This window comes from Schistocerca americana, chromosome 4, assembly GCF_021461395.2.
Source record: "Schistocerca americana isolate TAMUIC-IGC-003095 chromosome 4, iqSchAmer2.1, whole genome shotgun sequence".
NCBI classification, from domain to species: domain Eukaryota; kingdom Metazoa; phylum Arthropoda; class Insecta; order Orthoptera; family Acrididae; genus Schistocerca; species Schistocerca americana.
The window spans coordinates 67,547,925-67,563,851 of NC_060122.1; positions in this window are offsets into that span (position 1 = coordinate 67,547,925).

Consider the following 15,927-nt stretch of genomic DNA (forward strand, 5'->3'; position numbering starts at 1 on the left):
TTATCCATTTCTGCCTGCCTGCCTGCCTGTTCAACTGTTAAGAATAAAAGTGACTGTAAAAACTAAAAACATATACAAATTGTGGCACAGAACCCTAAAACTGAAGTAATTAATTTATTTTGCATATTTGCACTCACTTTTGAGTTATGAAATCACTATTCCTGTAATTTTAATTTCCCCAGAAAATGTTTTCATGATACAGAACCATGCTATGAGGATTATACATGGTGTTTAGTGAGGGGTGGGTGTTTCTTTTCTTCAGGAATTTCTGCATGGAAACTATTTTTGTGGAGAGAGAAATATTGGTAATAGAATTTTAAAGTGTCAATGTTAAGGTACCTTGATACTGAAAACCAATCCCAAGAAACAAACACACACAACTGATGTAACTTTGGTACATGTCTGAATTCTTTCCCAGTCTCTGCACGATCCATGAAGAGGAGCTAATGTAATGTAAAAAATGAAATGAAACTGTGTGAACTACTCCTGGTGAACACTTATGTTCATGTTTCCTGGGCCTCTTACGTCATCCATTTTAACAATGTTTCAGTGGGTTTCATTGAACACTTACATATTTTTTACCATTACAGCAATCAACAAATTGTTTTTTCATTTCCAACAACAAATTTTCATATTGAAACCATTGAGCTCAATGTTCTGTCCAGCAAATTGTACCAAGACATTGAAGAAATCGTGACTTAAAACAGAGGTGGAAGTTTTCAACACCTGAGGAGAGTTCACATAGCAGCAGTGAAAGCCTGATGAGTAGCAACTGGCCCAGCTTCGCAGTCAGCAGGAGTACATCTAAGTTGTTCTCAGCTTTAAGGCCAAGTGCTTCCCACCTTGCCGTCACCAAAACCTGACATGTGCTAGAAATAATCATTTTTACATCTTCTGAGAATTTTATTTGGCAAAATTTCAAACAGTCAGTTCACTAAACAGTACCATAAAATGAGGTTACATCAGCATGTTTTTGTACATTTAGTGTTTAGTGTTGTGTGGGCAGAAGAGCCAACACCGTGTTACGAATGGAGGCCGAAATGCACGCGTTTTATCTCACGCAGGCTGGCGTGAGGAGGGAAGAACTATACTGACGTGAGGTCTGGAAGATGACAAGGAATTAGAATTCAGAAAGCGGACGTAATTAGTTTGATACTTAACTTTAATCCATTTATGATGAACGTCGCTCTTGACAGTACATGAGTCACAATATTATCAGTTCAGAATACATTCTTGAAGAATATGGCACCTTGCTAGGTCATAGCAAATGACGTAGCTGAAGGCTATGCTAAACTGTCGTCTCTGCAAATGAGAGCGTAGTGAACCATCGCTAGCAAAGTCGGCTGTACAACTGGGGCGAGTGCTAGGGAGTCTCTCTACACTAGACCTGCCGTGTGGCGGCGCTCGGTCTGCAATCACTGACAGTCTCGACACGCGGGTCCGACGTATACTAACGGACCGCGGCCAATTTAAAGACTACCACCTAGCAAGTGTGTTGTCTGGCGGTGACACCACATTTAGTTCAAAAACTTATCAGGCATATCCTGTTTGTTTCATCATGTAGGTTAAGTTAAAGTTGGAAGAATACATTATTGACCAGTATAGGCAACCCAAAGAAACTTAAGTTCTAAAAATCTGCTGACTTGTACATAACATCCTGTTGTGAGAATTCAATCACAATGACGTTGGCATCAGTTTTACGAGTGAATTGTATGCCCGGATCAGAGGTAAGTGTAAATTTTGGCAATAATATATCCCTGATTAATTTGAAATAACACATGTTTTTCTACCTGCACACGTATTTAGTCTAATGGTTGGAAGGGTGAGTTTATAGACTTTTAGATTGAAAATGTGTGTATCATTTTCATTCCAGAAATGATTCCCTGGCAGTGTATTCATAAACTGGGGTCAAAGGCTCATGAACAGAAACCCTGAATATGCTCTAGATCAAATCAAGAGAAAGAAAATCAGGGCTTACGTTACGAATTGGGTCACCCCTCCCCATTAAATTTGTTTGTGCTGACAGACATATTGTAGCACAGTCCGAGGTCTAGGTTGGATTGGTAGGTGACAATTTGGTTGCAACTTGGCAGAGCCAACAAATGTGTTACCAAAACCAGATTTTCTGTTTTCAAAGTGACTGGAATGTTTATGTACACAACCACATTGGGGGTGGGCGGGTGGGTCCATTATGTACTGGTAACATCTACTGAAAATCAGGACTACCTTTCAAAAAGCCTCACAGAAACTGTGTATAGTACATAATTAATTGTATATTGTAATATCTGTAGGTGGATTTCTTGTACCAGTAATTGTGGCAAAAACAAAAATTGACAATTAAATTTACTCCTTTTATTTATTTACAAGTATGAAATTCCATTGAGTACCTTAATTCTTGAAATGAAAAATAGCAGGAAACCAGATGCAATAAATGGATGAATTTCACTTCAGAAGAGGAAAACATGTGGTGGTTCAGGTTGTGGTTCTTACTTGTGGGGTTTACAATCACTTTGGTACATCTGAGAAGCACTGCAGCTTCATACTTAATTCATGTAGGAAAAAGTAGACATATTCATAATGGAGTGTAACTAAGGAAAGACTGCTTGTGTCACTTCAAAAAGGAATAAGCCTACAGGTTCATCCTAGGCTGATTAAAAACATATTTGAGCCGTGCGTGGCTCGTGTTCATACCATCTCTCATTGAACACCCTGTTTTTGCCATACTGCCGCCTCGTTATGTTAATTTTCAATTACTGGTGTCAATGAGTTGCTGCCTTGCCTGCCCGTAAGCGGCAGCAGCAGCAGCACTTATTGATATAGGCCCTGCCGTATTATCTTTGCTGGACTGCTATTACTTCCTGGTCATCGTGTGTCATCTAATGAGTTGGAACCCGCCAGCAGTGGAGTTCGGACCTGGCGATCGAACCGTAGAGAGAGAGAGAGCAGAAGTTCGGTCCAGTTGGAAGGTAGTGAGGTTCAGATAGTCTTGACTCGCCCGACCGTTGCCGGCACACATGGCTGGGGATGGTCTTGGGTGATCGTTGGTTGGTTGTCTTACCGGACGACATGTATTTACTCGCCGATCGCTTACGGGTTGCCGGCGTGTGTCTCAACTCGTGGTTCGTCCTGGTGATTGCACAGTCACTGCTTTTAGCATTGGTCACGTTCTTCGTCCAAGTGTTTGTGAAATTGTGTGTAGCCTGTGATGTTCACTGCCCAGTTACTTTTGTGCTGTTTCCGTGCTGATATGTAGCAGTTGGCCGGTTGATGCAGTCGCATTGTAGCACCAGTGGGCCATGCAGCGTCAGGGAGGCGTGATTAGCCATCACTCGCCGATGATTGCCGACACACGATTTGAGTGGGGACGACTTTGGTTGATCGTCGATTGGTTGTCTAGTCGGTCAACGTATATTTGGCTGGCGATCGCTTATGGGTTGGCTGTTCTGAGCAAAACAAGGACGAATCAAGAGTTGGCAGTCACTGCCATTAGCATTGTCTAGTTCTTTGTGCAAGTGTTCGGAAAACTGTGTGTAGTTTATGTGGTTTGACTGGCAAAGGTTCTCTGCGTACTGGCTCTGAATTGGTCGCTTGGCATGGAGTAGCAAGGAAGGACAGGATAGCCATCACTCGCCCGATGATTGCCGATACACACGTTTGAGTGGCAACTACCTTGATTGGGCGTTTGGTCAGTCGTCTGATCATACGACGTGTATTTGGGTTGTCCACCGCTTATGGGTTGTCTGTGATCTGTTCTGGTTGTTGTTCCAGTCTCCACTGTTAGCATTGTTTGAGTTTTGGTGCAAGTGTGGAGCGGAACAGGTCTTTATCATTGGTCTGTTGACTGTCTGTCGATTCAGTTTCCAACGGATTGGAAATGGCTAGGCCGACTGCCTGTCGCACCTGAGCGAGTGTTAGAGTTTGAATTCCAGGCCGACCCTTGAACATCTGAGTGCTCTTGGGTGTACTGCCCTATTTCTTTAAAAAAATATTTTGTTGTTGTTTACTTCAGCCAACACTTAAAACTCCATAACATTAACTTTTTTAAATACCAATGGCCTTACATGAAATAGTTCTTTTGCTCTTAAGGCCTTCAGCCCGAATTAAACAACTCTAACTTGTTTGTACTTGTATGGCTTCTAGCCGATTCTTGCTTTAAATGAAATTCAAATTGGCTGAATGCCTAACTAAAGAACTGTTTTAAGATAAGGCTTGCCTGTTAAAACGCAAGCATAATCAGAAATTTAAGTTATTGACCTTCTGACATTTTTAAATTAAAGTGGCTCTCGGCTACTAATTAAGTCCCAAGCTGTATGTTTTATAAACAATTTTTTTGGGATCTTGTAATGTTTGATCAAACAATAAAGTTGTATGTTCGAATGTAACTGACAGCCCTTATTTTGGCTCCTTTCCACAATTTATACTATCTGTCCTGTCCTGCAGGATTAACAGGACGTCTCAATATTGTTGGAGAATGGCAAAGGTCTGGACCACCCAAAACTTGCTACAACCAAACCAAATCTGTCTGGAAACATTGTGTCTTCAATCCAATCTTGAAATGTTAAATCCATCCACTGCTTAAATTGTTCACTATCAACACTTTTTTCCCAGGGAGTTTTTACGTTCCCATTTGAACTACAAAGTCTGATGTTTTCCTTACATCGTTAAACTTGTATGTCTCACTTAGCTCAAATCTTATATATCGCTACGTTTCAGTCAGTGTACGGCTCATGTTGGCTAACTGGAAGCAGACAGAAATTGGGAAATGGTTGGGAAATGATCTCCATCACTGTCCAAAACTGTTTTCCCAAACCTAGTGAACCAGCCAACATTATTGGGGAGAGGAGGGTGGGGGGGGAGGGAGGGAGGGGAGGGGAGGAGAGTTCGGTTTTAGATTTAGTGGAATATATCCATATGCCCCAAACAACAACTAAAGAAATAAAAAAGTATTCCTTGAGATTTTTTCTTTCAGTTTCCAACAGATTCTTGTTGTTGGGTACACGCAAGGCGATGTACTTTTGTGGGCGACCGAGGTAGCTGAGCGTTGTGCCACATATTTACAATTTGAACGGGCATTTCTTGACAAATACTGGTCAGAAGCCGTACAGGAGAGACTTAGACGAGAGGCTTTTAACCCCGCCCCTTTTAATAGCAAATATAGTAGCTTGCGAAGATATTTTGAGAAGTATCTCAACAAAACACGTTATTGGATGAATCCTATTTAAAAATTTTAAAAAGTCGTTTGCCATCTCACACATTCGTGAAAAATTAATCACTACACCTGAGCACGACACAGAATATTTTCTATCCATTTTACATTCAATCGACCTAATATATGAAGGGTAAGTAGTAACAAACAGGGCGTCAGACAGCCAAACACCACAATGGTCAATACAAAACGCCAGACACAAACACACAGCAAAGTTGGTACGCGCAACCGCAAGGATACATTACCGTGGTAATGGATACGGGAGTAGAAATGGTAGGAACAAGAGATTTAAACGAAACTTTCCGTATAACAGAAACGATTGCCATCCACAAGCTAATTTCAATCCCTCCTCTCGAAGTCATGCACCGCGTGTAAGTGAAAACAGTCAGCCGCATCGGTGACCGGCGCGCGACAACATACAACACGCCGTACCGCAGCCAACCTTTGCCCAACAAAATCACAATACGGGAACATTTCGCAACAGCTATATGAACACACGAGAAAGCATGTCACGAACTGGAAATGATACACATTGGAAAAACAATCACACTGTACAACTGACAGAAGTTGTCCCATGTACCGAAGCAGATCAGACTACACCGCAGGAAAACACGAATCGGTCGTAGTTGAGCCCTATACTACAGACCTTATAACCGATGGGGGCAAACCAGATTTGCAGACATGTTTCGTACGATTCGATGGACAAGGAGACATAAAAGACGATCTATACCATCATGAACTAAAATTGACGAAAAATACACTGGAAGAACAAGTGCAAGCAGTAATCAGAGTGAAAATTTTTGGTATAGACACAGAGTTAATACTTGATACAGGGTCCACGACTAATTAAATGTTTGAAGCATTTTTCACTGAATTAAAAAGACGGAATAAATTTCCTGTTCTGCCAGTGCAAAACTGCAGAGTACAAACCGCTACAGGCGACAAAACCAAATTAGTAAAACACCAAGCTCTTATCATGGTAAACATTGAACAATTTTCTGTGCAGTGTAATTTTTTAATAGTAGACAATCTTATACTCAACTGCTTAATAGGTATGGACACATCTAGAACCTACAAAACTCAAATAGACATAGGTAATGGGAGGTGCCATTTTTTTGTGAAGAACCAAAGATTTCCTATTAGCCTGATTAGCACACCAGAGAGGTATGACAAAGTACAGCCAGAACCCCATGTCACTGTACAGTATTCATATCCCACTGTATGTTTTGTGAACAAATGTGATAACGAACACGAGACCGACACTGAAGTGAACCAGGAATTAGTAGAACAAAAACTGAACGAATCAAATATTCTAGGTGCTACACTACGACAAGAACTTTCTGACTTACTTTTTAAGTATGCAACTGTTTTAATAAGAATCCAGGAGTAATGAAAGATTATGAACATAACCTTAATGTCTATCCTCACGAAACATTTTGTCTTATGTCTTACCCTATACCGTGGACTAAGGGTGAACCGGTTAAGCAGGAAATCAATAGAATGTGTGAATGGGGAATCACACAGCCACCATTTTCTCCATATTGCAGCCCAATACTACCAGTTAGCAAACTTGATGGATCAGTACGACTAGTTTTAGACGCTACAGGCATAAACAAAATCCTAGTACCAGTAAGAACAAAGCCAGATAATTTAGATGAACAGTTACTAAAATTTCTTAACACTGAATGTTTCAGCACCCTTGAACTTAAAAAATCTTACTGGCAAATAAAATTACATGAGGAGAGTAGAAAATAGACAGCATTGGTCTGCAATGGCAGGAGTTATGAATTTCAATTTCTACCCTTTGGATTAAACATAAGCGCAGGCGTATTTATATCAGCTTTGGACACGGTCTTAGGACCAGAACTGCTCAGTAAGGTTACCATTTATGTTGACGATATGTTAATAGCCACATCATCTTAGGCAGAACACTTCAGTATAATGGAAAAAGTATTTCAGAGGTTTACAGAGTACAAAGTAGCAGCAAATCTTGGAAAATCTAACTTTGGCAAAGAACAAGTAAAATTCTTAAGACATATCTTATCAGAACAGTGTATATTACCAGACCCAAAGAAAATAGAGGCCATAAGTAATTGCCCACCCCCAAGGAACAGAAAACAATTGAAGGCATATCTAGGACTAACTTCCTTTTTCCGAAAATTTATACCACAGCAGCTTATAAACAGCGAAGCCCTACTTAACATGTTGAGAAATAATAAGCCTTGGTTGAGATGCCAGGAGGACTTAACCAAAATTAAAAATGCATTAATATCAGCAAACATTTTGAGTCATCCTGACATGTCCAAACACTTTTCTTTAAGCACAGACGCCTCGTCTCAGGTGCTGGGGGCATGATTGTTCCAGATACAAGAAGAAGGAGGAAAAACAGTACCCAAAGTCATCAGCTTTCCCAGCAGAACTTTATCAGAGGGAGAAGGATCATATTCCGTATCAGAAGTGGACAGTTTAGCAGTAATTTGGGCGTTTAAGAAATTCGAGTATTTTCTTTGGGATAAAAACACTAAAGTCTATTGTGATCACTAATCATTATCTTTTCTCTTAACATGTAAACTGTTCCACTGCAGACTAGTGAGGTGGTGTTTGTACCTGCAGGAAATCAGTTTTGAATTAATATACATAAAGAGCAGTCAGAATGTTATTGCAGATGCACTATCCAGATTACCGCAGGGACTAGACGAGTTCAGTGAACTGTCTGAGCACGATTCAGAAATCCGTACAATATTGATGCAAAGTAGTACACAAAAATCAGACTGCAAAAAATTTTGTAAACAAATGGGAATAATGTAACACCTATACAATAGATGGAAAAAGGTAATACAAAATCTCAACCAGAATACAAACAATACGGTAAGTAAATAGTATCAGTTACACAAATGCGTTTTGTTTCACCAGAAGCACAAAAGTTCTAACCACTGGTGTGTATGCCTTCCAGAGGAATATATCGACGAATTTATCAAACACACATATGAAGTATGGGGACACTACGGAGTAACAAAATGTACAGACAAGAATTCCATTGTTACTGTCCTAATCTACGACGACGTGTTTCACAAATATTAAAAAAGTGTGCTATTTTCCAAAGAACAAAACCATCGAATATGTCAAAGTTTACAGAACTACACCCAATACTAACCAAAGCTCCGCTGGGAATGGTTTATCTGGATATCGCAGGGCCATATCCTAGAGCAAAAGATGGTGTCAAATACATAATAGTTCTTTATGATATTTTCACAAAATACCTCAAAATTTATGCTATCAAAACCACTACAGCCAGTAGCATCATAAGGGGAATTGAAGAAGATTATTTACGAAGAGTAAGGAAACCCAAAGTCATATGAACGGACAATGCAGCCTATTACGTAGGAAGAAAATGGAAACAATTCATGAGTACACAGGGCATTAAACACATCTTGGTAAGTTTTTCCACCCAGAAGCAAGTCCCGTGGAGAGGATGTTTAAAGAATTCAATAGATTTATAAAGCATATGCTCATAATAAGCATTCACGATGGATTGAATATATAACTCCATCCATGCAAATAGTAAACAATCTCACCCACTCTTCCACAGGTTTCATTCCTAATGAACTTACGTTTTACACAAAGCAAACTGACGAATGGGAATCACCCATACCAAAATTACCTACTAAAGAGTTAACTTTACAGGATAAAATCAAACAAGCAGTAATTACACCAGAGAATAGAGCAGAATACAGAAAGAGAATCTAAAACAAAAAGTTAAAATTAGTTACACATTTTTTCGAAGGGCAAAGAGTCCTCAACAAATCGACAAAGATCAGTTAGTTGAACAAAAAATGGCAATTACTATACTCGGGGCTCTATATTATTGCAAAAATACCTTATCCTGGAACTTATAGGTTGGTAGATGAAAGGACAGGGAGAGACAAACGTCTCCAGCCTCACAAAGACTTAAAGTCATTTCGCGAGTATTGACACAATGTCACAGCAGTTTTCTTGTCATAAAATATATTTATAAGTAATGTCATAGTTTTATAAGTAAGAAATTTTATTATGTGTATTTTAAAAGATATGTGTATAAACTCAAGTAATTTTCTTGTTTTGTAAGCAAAGACAAACATTTATTCGGGTTGAAGTAAAAAAAACATAGCTTCACGCGAAGCGAAACGCAAACTCGAGCAGCGTACGACAGCTGGGCACGCTCAACAATGCATGTTTACGTCAGTATTAGAGAAGAGACAATGACCTTGAGCAAGCACAACAGGATAACTCACGGCGCAACTAAATAGAAACGCGAAGCTGCACAAGTATTAAGCCCAATTTCCAAATAAATAATAACACGTAGCAACTAGATTTACTATCAGGGAACAAAGGAATATAATATTACATTTATACCAACATGCGAAGTTGTGTCAATACTAAAATATATACATTGTTACTATAATTAAAAGAAATGATTACAACGAAACATACAGGACGTGTTAGCTAACAAAAGGGTAATATTCCGTAGGACATATCAAAGTAACTTTCTTTGCAGGGTAAATGAATAAAATGAATACAAATACAAGTAAATAAATGTATAAACAAATAAGAATGAAATATGAAAAAGTCTACGAACAAAGGTGATGAGCGAGTATATGCGTGGCCTATGAGCTATGAAACACAGTTAGTTTTTAAGCTAGCTATAAGTTTTTTATATTGCAGCGACCAGTGAATCGACACGGCGCATAAGAAGAGATTTACGACGGGTGTTGTAGGTACCATATGAAAAAAACGGGCCGCACCCCAAAGAAATGATTTAGCTATTAGTATATATATGTGTATATTTTGGTCATCAAGCAAAGGAATTTTTTTTTGAAGCTAGCAAACAAACTATACTTGAAACGTCCCCTTTTGAACAATTACAAATGACTGTGCTTAACCTAACACACAATATTTTTAGCGCAACGCAATCTGACTTTCAAAAAATCCCTACGAAAGAATGGGCCCTGACTAACAGTAAACTATACCTTTCACAAATCACTTACCTCACAAAAATCTTCGCTACTCAAGCTACTGCAATACAGCGAGCGCCACTACTGCCAGCTAAATAAAAGATTCAAACTACTGAAGGCACTAACTACTGATAGGGATAGTTAGCAAATGAAAGATATTAATAGAGAACAAACAATGTATTTACCTTGATATCATCACATATAAATATAACAGTTCATGACAAATTTCAAAACTCCGCCATCTCTCTCCCCACATCCACCACTGCTGGCGGCTCACCTCCAACTGCGCAACGCTACCCGCTGTTCACAGCCAGCTGCCTAACACTACAATGGCGAGTATTACAACAATGCAAAGCAGCCACAGACTGCACACAGCACAGCCAGTGATTTTCATACAGACGTGGCGTTACCAATAAAAAAACCTAAACAGCCTACTTACATAGCCCCCATGCTCCCCACAAAAAATTTTACAAATTGGTTTGGGCAGTGGCCAGTACAGATTTGAAAAATTTTTTTAATTACAATAACAAAGAAATCAAATGCACACACTTATTGATACAATGATGGTCAAAAGCTCAAATTTTCTCACAGTCCATAAAGACAGTCCTGATCGTTCATCAAGGTAAAATAGTAGTGCTTTCCTCAAAGTCTGAGCAGTAGAAGAAAATGCACACGGAAGTAGTGGATTTCCATGCAGTCTTGAAGAAGTAGCGTTGTCCTTCCAACGGAAAGACAGTGCTGACTCTTGACATGCTGACAGATAATGCGCCACAACAGAGCAAACCCACAGCAGAGTCAGTCGAAGTTTTGAAGAATATTGGTGGGTAGGTCATCACAGAGCAGACCCACTGTAGTCCTGGTAGACATGGCCAGCAGCCATCTGTTGTGACTGTGCAGGTGCACAATCACCACTGAAGAGTCTTGCGGCTAAGGTAGCAAGTCCATAAACCACCACTTGTGCACTCACAAAGTTTTTGGAATTGTCCTTAGAACCAGCAATGCTGTTATCCAGTCCCTTGCTGAATCATTAACACACGTGCAAACACTATCAGTCCCTACTTCTCACATATTGTCCATATACTATGACCAACGGAAATGTGTGCAGTGAAATGAATGCTTACAAGTTACTTAGTTTGATAAACTGGTGTCAATTACAATTTTATAACATGAGAATACAATAACAAAGGTACAGAATACATCATTAAAAACATAACAATACAGATAACATTTGTAGTACATGAGTACATACATAAAAGATCACAATAACTTTTGAAACATCAACTTCACACATGAGCATTAAACAGAACAGAATTAATAATGTCTAACATCTTTACAAAGTAAATAACATATTATTAATGCCAATTATATTCGAGGATAACAGTATTCCTCATCATAGTGAATGTAGCTTAATATTAAAAGAAGAAAAAATTCTATGAAACTACACAGAGACAGGAAGAAAACAAATACACAAGGGTACACAAACACATAGTGGGATAACACCAATAGGAAAGGACAGGGTTCGTTTTCAGTGTAACATGTGGTACTGCAGTCCAACCCAAAACTTCATATATCTTTCCTCTTATTTCATCCTCTGTTTCCACCAAACAAAATTCTATCTAAGCATGCTTTCTGTATTTATATGTTCACACATTTCTTACCTCAACATTTATTTCCAAGAAAATCCTACCTAAACCTGTTTTCTGTACTTTTTTTTGTATAACTTCTCAATGCATTTCTTCCAATTCATTGCACCTCATTCTCTTAGAGGCTACCCCCTCTTAAGCTAACTTAAATCTACTGAGCTCAGATGCTAAACTAAGGGACGAGGCAATGCAGCAGCACAAAATAAGTAACACAAACAGCAATGACCAAAAAAATGGAAAATTGCAAAGCAAGCTACAGTAAATCTAAATTACCAAGCAATGCAACATTACAACTAATATGAGCCAATGTGCAGGAACAAGAAAAATAAATGAGTAGTAAAACTGGCTTAGCAGAGTAACACAAAGTCAAATTCAGTAACACTATGCCTGGCAAACAGCAGTAACTTATACCTAAACATGACATAGCTCAAGCAGAAAAAATGTTACAGTAAAAACAACAATGCAGATAAGGGAAATGTATATTCACATCTTAATATCTATGTAATTAAAGTGGTGCACCACAACAACTTATTGTAAAAAAAATATTACCATGTACTTGAAAAGAAAATTATGTGTCCAGTTACTGTTACTAGTCCCTTCTTATTGTTCTTTCCTTTCCAAGTGCTCCTTTTTTTAAAGAATGTGGATTACAAAATTATCATTTAATAGATCTGTTGACAGAAAGTGTTCACATTAGCAAATGCATCTAAGTTTATTTTATAAAACTAATGCTGTAACACAGCTGGAAAACAGGTATCAAATGAAATAAGCAATTACGCAAACCAAAGCATAAAAATATCATTCAATAGTCATGTGACATTTCATAAGTTAGTAGAAATTCTCTCAACTCTCGTAGAAAGACGCTTGTCGTAATCAGGTGTGCAGATGTAAAAATATTTCTCGTCATTTCATTAGGCATTTCAGTAAATATCATAAATTACGAGCTCCACAGTGTGCTTTCAACAAAGAAATGTCAATAGCGAGGATAATGGCCTCCCCTTTTTTTTTTCTACCTGTGCTTCCGGAAAGGCACACCCTAATGGCTTGTTCTCCAGGTGTCTGACACAGCGGTGTGCCGACGACGCACGTGCAGGTGGTCACTTAACTTTCTTACGGAAATATTTACGACAGCAGTTTCCGCTACAGTGACAGTCTCATATAAAAATTTCACAGGTCGAGAATTTACGTTGCAAATGTGTAGAAACAAAATCCTATGAATATAACAGTGTCCAAAAAAATTTTCGCAGTCATTGTGATACATTCACGCATTTACACACATTTCATAACTGTTAAAATACGATTCTTGGTTTCCAACATCCTGTTTCACAAGTCAAGAGTCCCTAACTTCTATTCATTATTCATATACATATAAACATGTAATCACATTCCTTATATATGGTAGCATCATCTTATTGACATAAACATACCTCAACAGCATAATACACATCGTTGTCGTAAAAATAACATCATAACACCTCATTCAAATCTCAAAAAGGTCGTAGCTTTCTGCAATAATTTCAAACCATAAAAAATATTCTCTGCTCATTTCAATAGTGTCATCTGCCTCAAACGTACTTTAAAAATCATGATCTCATACCAAATACATCATTCAAAGCTCTCATAGTATCACAATGGGTCCGAAAAAATATGAAGAGTTCACACAGTACAGACAAAATACAATTTCGTAAGTATGAAGTTATCCAACGGTGTAATTACGTAAACATGTGTCACTGACGTAGTAAAAAACATGTTTAACTCTCAGTTAAATGATCAGATAGCTGTGTAATTTATGTTTTAGAGAAATATGGTACCGATGTGTAAAGTTGTATAAGCAAATACCATATTAGCTAGGGTTCCTTGTGCTTGCCAAACACATGGTACACAAAGTAAGTGTGTAGCCTCCTGAGGATTAATGTAATTATACCCTCAGGTGTTACAGATTACAGCAATGGAATGAAATGTATCACGGAAAACTTTCTTTGTAATTCAAAAATCTTTAAAAATAAATGTTTTAAGTACAAAATTAATCACTGAAATGCGTGTCCTGTAGCGCTAAATGTGCATCTTGTTGTAAGATAGTCTCTGTGGAAGTGTCGTAGTTATTGTCCTCCGAAAGCTAAGTTTTGCAGAAGTCAATGTACTTACCTCATGATAAACAAAAGTGAAATGCTTTGCGTATAGATATCTTAGTTATTACGCTTATTGCCATGATGAAGAAAGTACTGTGCTGTAACGTATTGCTGTGCTACGGAAAAGGCAGTCTCATTGTAGCTATACCACAAAAGTTACTACTAAAACATGTTTTACTTTCCAGAATAAAACAGAAAACTGTGCAGATATAAAACAGAAACACTGCAAAAGCAACATTGTAAATTGCCACTCATTAGTACCGTCGTGATAAAATCGTGTAGCTGTCACATAAACTAACCACTTTGTCATCTGGTATCTGACTGAAAGTATTTTAAATCCCAAATGTATTTTCAAGTAAACCAAAATGTTGCACTAAAATCTCATTAGCAGTACTGGTAAATGTTCTAATCGTGCAACTAACAAGCAAGAATGTACACACTCAATTACACTGTGTCGTCTGTTCGCAATAACAATGCATTCGTAATTTCTGTTTAAATAAGTTCTCTTGGTTCTTGACTGGATATTTAACTTCAAACATAGTTGCATGGTAACAGTTTCTGAAGCATACTAGTAACGTGAAGTGAAACGTTTTATGGCAAAGACAAAGTTAAAAAGCAGATTATCTTTCAATAAACGGTTTTACATGTGAAATGTGGTGTAAACCTTTACTCTTCGTAGTACGCAGAGTTTCAACTTCAACGCAATTATCATGTGGTATACGTCGGATTCTGTAAGGTCCATTGTAAACTAGAAAGAATTTGTGACTCAAGTTTTTCTTCTTATGTGACAATGAATGAGCTTTAATGAGAACTTTCTGACCAATATACAATTTCTTTGCATTTGCTTTACCGTGTAGTTTTCTCCTTTTGTCTGCTGCAGATTTTATATTTTTAAGAGCCAAATCAATTATGTCTTTGTGTCGAAGTTTACGTGTATTCGGGAAAGGTACAAGCTCCCTGAATCTGTTCGGTGGTTCTTCATTCTTCAGTACAAGAGTAGGTGGTAAAGCAGTGGAATCATGAGGCATTTCATTCAGCACATTTTGAAATAAGTGTAAATATCTGTCCCAATGCTGATGCTTTCTGTGACAATAAAGTCTGCAAAGCTTATTGATTTCTTTCATAATCCTTTCAGACGGGTTGCAATGTGGTGAGTACAATGAAATAAAAACAGGTTTGATTTTATGATTCCGAAGCATGCGTGACCAAACAGCAGATCTGAATTGAGGTCCGTTATCTGAAATGACTTTACTAACGTGTCCAACTTCACGTAAGAAATTTTTAACAAAGGGGTTGGATACAGACCGTCCAGTGGCTTTACGTAACGGAGTGAAAGAAACAAATTTTGAAGTAAGTTCAACAGCGACTAGAACGTACGAAAATCCATTCGATGTTCTGACAAGGGGTCCCAAGAGATCAACAGCAGCAAATTCTTTTAATTTAGAAGGAATAATAGGAAACAACAGAGCACGATGTGAGGTAGTAGATGGTTTCGCCTGTTGACAAAGTTTACAAATAGACAAGACTCTGCGAATTCGCTTTTCCATATTGTTAAAATAACAAGTCGTTCGAAGAATATGATAACATTTTCGTGGGCCAAAATGTGCGTAGCTGAAATGAATGTACCAAATGAGCTTATTAACAAAATCGTCTGGAATGCAAAGTACCCATAGCTTGTCATCAACAGTGCAGCGTTTGAAGAGTATGTTGTTTCTAACCAGGTAATAATGCCGAATGTGAGTGTATGTCTTTTCATGCCATTTACTTTTGATGTCTTTCCAAATCGGATCTTTATCTTGTTCATGAGCAATGTCCTTTAAAGATGTGGTGATGAAGTTTTCAAAGGCGACTTTCTGAATGTAAAGAATACTGAAATTTTTCTCGAGGTTGCCTTCTGTGTTACTTTTCTCAAGCCCAGCCGGTACGCGTGACAGCGCGTCCGCAACAATGTTCTCCTT